Source organism: Nannospalax galili, unplaced genomic scaffold, assembly GCF_000622305.1.
Source record: "Nannospalax galili isolate Female #2095 unplaced genomic scaffold, S.galili_v1.0 scaffold649, whole genome shotgun sequence".
Classification (NCBI taxonomy): domain Eukaryota; kingdom Metazoa; phylum Chordata; class Mammalia; order Rodentia; family Spalacidae; genus Nannospalax; species Nannospalax galili.
Window position 1 is genome coordinate 1,051,469 of NW_008359093.1, and position 6,306 is coordinate 1,057,774.

Below are 6,306 nucleotides of genomic sequence, written 5' to 3' on the forward strand. Positions count from 1 at the left end.
GAACTGAAGGAAGAGAGGGATAAACTGAATAAATTCAGAAAAGATCTAGGAATATTGAAGACTACTCAGGCTGAAAAGAAGGAAGTGAAACAGTAAGCCAATTAGAAACGACAGGAGAAAGCCTCACCAATAGGATGAATGAAATAGAAAACAAGAGTATGAAGACTGGAAGATAAAGTGAACGAACTAGACCACTCAAGCAAAGATTATGAAAAATTTAAGAAAGCACAAGAATGAAATATGCAGGAATTGTGTGACACCATAAAAAAACCAAACTTACAAATCATAGGCATACAGGAAGGACAAGAATCCCATGATAATGGCATAGACCAAATCTTCAACAGAATCATAGAAGAAAATTTTCCAAAATTTCCAAAATTAAAGAAAGACATTAGGATTACAGCTGACTTTTCGGTGCAAACTATGAAAGCCAGAAGAGCCTGGACCAAAGTATTCCCAGTTTTAAATGACCACAGATGCCAACCAAGATTACTATACACAGCCAAAATGTCTATTATAATTGGAGGGGAAAGAAAAATCTTCCATGACATAAATAGGCTGAAGAAATTCTTGTCCACAAAAGTAGCCCTTCAGAGAGTTCTGGAAGCAATACAAAGAGCTGAAGAAAGGAATGACTATACACAAGGGGTTGTGGAAAGAAATTCAATGAAGGTGTAACTGTGGAAAAGTACAGTGTGATGGCTAATCCTGAGTGTCAACTTGACTGGATCTGGGATTAACTGAAATGAAAGATCTTCTTGATTGGATCATCTGAAGCTGGAAGACACACCCCAAATGTGGGTGTTACCTTCTGGTGGCAGCCCGTATAAAAGGCCAAGGCAAAGGAGAACGACAGGCTTCTTGCTGCTTGCCTTCTGTCTCGCTGGTGAGTTTGTCTTGCTGCTGTAGACTGAAGACTAGCTGATCTTTTGGAATTTGTCAGACCTTCAGAGCCAGATTGGGACTACTGAGACATCCAGCCTTGTGGACCGAGTGACTGCGGATTCCCAGCCTCTCCAGTGTGGTGCAGCCATTGTTGGACTACTCGGACTCTATCCTGATAAATCTCTATACATATATATTCATTCTACCGGTTCTATATCTTTGGAGAACCCTGACTAATACAGATTGTGGTATGAGGAGTGGTTCTAGAGAAACAGAATTGAAAAGATGAATTTATTTAATGGGCTTGTTAGTATTTGGAGCATGCTCTCTGACTTAGAGTCTTCAGATAGCATGGACAGCACTGAAAATCCGTGGTGTAGACTATTTGAAACAATTATGGTGATAGAATCTTCCAATTCACCTCTTGTGAGGAGCAAGAAGTTTAGTGACTCTATACATAAAACATTTGACAATTTGTGGAAAAATAAGAAAAATGATGATGCTGTCTGGTTACTTCTAGCATCTCTGGATAAAGTGATGAAGATAAACAATGAGCTTAATGATAAAATTGACAAGCTCCAGATTCAAACCAACAGTTTAAAAGTTTCCAAGTGTGCCCTGGAAAAGAATCTTCTCTCCAGCAGCCAGAGAGCTAAAGCTGCAGAAAATCAAGCTGGAGCCCCTAGCCCCTATTTTGACTGACCTACAATGCAAATGAATTCCCAGCCTCAAAGAGTGTCAGCAGTAAAGGTGCAGGCATTGGTAGGAAAAGACTGGAATCCTGACAGGTAGGATGGAGATGTGTGGGAGAACCCTGAGGAGGCTGAAGATTTAGAATCCTCAGATGCTGAGGAATTTTATTCACCTGATGAACTAACTGTCCCACCGTCAGCAGACCCACCCTCCCGAGGAAACTAATCCCATTGAGGAAGCTAATACTATTCAGCAAGAGGAAGCCGATGTCCCTCAGGGCCCATTTGTTCTTGCCTCTAGACGATAACCAGACTCAAGGCTAAGCAGGCCCCTAGAGGAGAGATAGAAAGTGTGGTCCATGAGGAGGTGCACTACACCACTAAAGAACTTAGTGAATTTGCTAATTCATTCAAGCAGAAGTCTAATGAATATGTCTGGGAATGGATTTTAAGAGTATGGGATAATGGTGGAAGGAATATAAAATTGGATCAGCCTGAGTTTATAAACATTGGGCTCCTGACTAAAGATTATAGGTTTAATATGGAAGCACGTGTAGTTTAAAAGGGTGTTAAAATTTATTTAATTAGTTATTGACATGGACCCCCTGACTGGAGATTCTAGGTTTAATATGGAAGCTCATGCAGAAAAGAAAAAAAAAAGGTGTTAAAAGTTTATTTGATTGGTTGGCTGAGGTAAGATGGCCTACTGACACCTGGAGATACCTGATATCCCTTGGATTAGTGTTGATGAAGGAATTGTAAAGCTCAGGCAAATTGGTATGCTCAAGTGGATTCGCAGTGCAACACCAAATCCTCCACAAAGGGAGAGCCCAAAGGACATGCTTTTTACTGATTTTATAAGATGGAAAGTACTGAGAGAGATACCAGAACGTTTGAAGAGCTTTGTTTTTGCTCTTTATGCTGAATCTTACAGTTAGAGATGCTGCTGCTCAATTGCATAAATTAAATGTAAATATGTGTAACAGGACCTCGGAGTAGGGGTCAGGTGGCAGTATTGAATTACCAAAGACAAGGTGAGCATACTTATCATAATGGGCGGCAAAGGCAAAACAATACATACAATGGAATGACTCAAATGGACCTGTGGTACTGGCTAATCAATCATGGTGTTTCCAGGGACCACATACATAAGAAGCCTACTAAGTTTTTATTTGATCTGTATAAGCAGAAAAGCTCTAGGATGAATGACAGGAAGTCAGTATTGGATCATAGCAATAGAGAATCTTGCTCAGTCAACCAATTTCCAGATTTGAGACAGTTTACAGACCCAGAACCCCTTGAATGATGGGAAGGCCAGGTGTCCTTGAGGAAGGACCTTGTTACAGTACCAAAGAGTTATGCTGTCTGCCTCTCACCCACCCTTCCCGAGAGGGACCTGCAGCCTTTTACTAGAGTAACTGTACATTGGGGGAACGGAAATAATCAGACTTTCCGCAGCCAATTGGATACTAGTTCTGAGCTGACACTGATTCTGGGAGACCCTAAAAAGCATCATGGCCCTCCAGTTAAAGTAGGGGCTTATGGAGGTCAGGTGATAAATGGAGTTTTGGCTGAAGTCCAACTGACAGTGGGTCCAGTGGGTCCCCGAACTCATCCTGTGGTTATTTCCCCAGTACCAGAATGTATAATTGGGATATCCTTAGGAATTAGCAGAATCCCCACATTGGTTCCCTGACCTGTGGAGTGAGGGCTATTATTGTTGGAAAGGCCAAATGGAAACCACTGGAATTGCCTCTGCCAGGGAAAATAGTGAATCAAAAACAGTATTGCATCCCTGGAGGGATTGCAGAAATTAGTGCTACCATCAAGGATTTGGAAGATGCAGGGGTGGTGATTCCCACCACATCTCCCTTTAACTCTCCTATTTGGCCTGTGCAGAAGACAGATGGGTCATGGAGAATGACAGTTGACTATCAAAAACTTAATCAAGTAGAGACTCCAATTGCAGCTGCTGTACAGATGTGGTTTCCTTACGCAAGCAGATTAATACATCTCCTGGTACCCAGTATGCAGCTATTGATTTGGCAAATGCTTTCTTCTTGATACCAATTCATAAGGACCACCAGAAGCAATTTGCTTTCAACTGGCAAGGCCAACAGTATGCCTTTACTACCCTGCCTCAAGGTATATTAACTCTCCAGCATTGTGCCATAACTTGGTTCAAAGGGATCTTGATTGCCTGACTCTTCCACAAAATATCACACTGGTCCACTACATTGATGATGTTATGCTGATTGGATCCAGTGAGCAGGAGGTAGCAGACTGTCTGGACTTGTTGGTTAAGCATATGAGCATGAGAGGATGGGAAATAAATCCAACCAAAATTCAAGGGCCTTCTACCTCAGTGAAATTTCTAGGAGTTCAGTGGTGTGGAGCATGCAGAGACATTCCTTCTAAGGTGAAGAATAAGTTGTTGCATTTGGCCCCTCCCTCCACCAAGAAAGAAGCACAACATTTGGTGGGCCTGTTTGGATTCTGGAGGCAGCACAGTCCTCATCTGGGTGTGTTACTATGACCCATGTATCAAGTGACTCGTGACTCAGAAGGCAGCTACCTTTGAGTGGGGCCTGGAACAGGAAAGGGCCCTTCAACAGGTCCAGGCTGCTATCCAAGCTGCTCTGCCCCTTGGGCCATATGATCCAGCAGACCTGATGGTGCTTGAGGTATCAGTGGCAGATAAAGATGCTGTTTGGAGTCTCTGGCAGGCCCCATAGGGGAATCACAGCAGAGGCCTTTGGGATTTTGGAGTAAGGCTTTGCCTTCATCTGTGGACAACTATTCTCCCTTTGAGAGACAGCTCTTAACCTGCTATTGGGCCTTAGTGGAAACTGAATGTTTGACAATGGGCCACCAAGTCACCATGCGACTGGAGCTGCCCATCATGAGCTGGGTGTCATCTGACCCCGCAAGCCATGAAATAGGCCACGCACTGCAACAATCCATTATCAAATGGAAGTGGTATATATGTGATCAGGCTCAAGCAGGCCCAGAGGGCACAAGTTACATGAAGAAGTTGCCCAAATGCCTATGGTTTCTACTGTTATGATGCCTCCTGTTCTCAAGCATGCACCTATGGCTTCATGGGGTGTGCCCTATGATCAGTTGACTGAGGAAGAGAAGACTGAGGCTTGGTTTACAGATGGTTCTGCACGCTATGCAGGCACCACTCACAAATGGACAGCTGTGGCATTGCAGCCATTTCTAGAACAACCCTGAAGGACACTGGGGAAGGAAAGTCTTCACAGTGGGCAGAACTTCAGGCAGTGCACATGGTCATGAATTTTGCTTGGAAGGAGAAATGGCCAGAAGTGTGATTATATACTGATTCATGGGCTGTAGCCAATGGTTTGGCTGGATGGTCAGGGACTTGGAAGGAGCATGATTGGAAAATTGGTGGAAAAGACATTTGGGGAAGACGTATATGGCTAGATCTCTCCAAATGGGCAAAGGATGTGAACATACTTGTGTCTCATGTAAATGCTCATCAAAAAGTGGCTTCAGCAGAAGATGAGTTCAATAATCAAGTAGATTGGATGACCCACTCTGTGGATTGTCAGCCTCTTTCTTCAGCTATCCCTGTCATTGCTCAATAGGCCCATGAACAAAGTGGACATGGTGGCAGAGATGGAGGTTATGCATGGGCTCGACAGCATGGACTCCCACTCACGAAAGCTGACCTCGCTACAGCTGCTGCTGAGTGCCAGATGTGCCAACAACAGAGACCAACACTGAGACCCCAATATGGCACTGTTCCCCATGGCGACCAGCCTGAAACCTGGTGGCAGGTTGACTACATTGGACCACTTCCATCTTGGAGGGGACAGCATTTTGTCCTTACAGGAATAGACACTTATTGTGGTTATGGATTTGTCTTTCCTGCACGTAATGCTTCTGTCAAAACTACTATCCAGGGACTTACAGAATGCCTTATCCACCAAAATGGTATTCTGCACAGCATCGCTTCTGACCAGGGAACTCACTTCACAGCCAAAAAAAGTATGACAGTAGGCCCATGGTCATGGAAGCCACTAGTTTTACCATGTTCCCCACCATCCTGAAGCACCTGGCTTGATAGAACGATGGACTGGCCTCTTAAAGACACAGTTACAGTGCCAATTACGAGGCAATACCTTGTAATTGGAGGGCTGGGGCAGGGTCCTCCAGAAGGCAGTGTATGCTTTGAATCAGCATCCAGTATATGGTAGTTTCTTCTATAGCTAGGATTCACGGGTCCAGGAATCAAGGGGTGGAAGTGGGAATGATTCCACTATCATCCCTGGTAACCCACTAGGAAAATTTTTGCTTCCTGTACCCTTGACTTTGCACTCTGCTGCCTTGGATGTTTTGGTTCCAGAGGAGGGAGTGCTTCTGTCAGGAGAGACAACAAACACTCCACTGAACTGGAAGATAAGACTTCCCCCTGGACACTTTGGGCTTCTGATGCCCTTAAGTCAGCAGGATAAGAAAGGAATAACAGTATTAGGAGGGGTGATTCACCCAGACTACCAGGGGGACATTGGACTGATTAACAATGGAGGTAATGAAGATTATATCTGGAATGCAGGAGATTCCTTAGGGGGACTTTTGGTGTTACCATGTCCTGTGATTAAGGTCAATGGGAAACTGCAACAACCCAATCCAGACAGACCCTTCTGGGATGAAAGTATGGGTCACTCCTCCAGAGAAAGTGCCAAGACCTGCAGAGGTG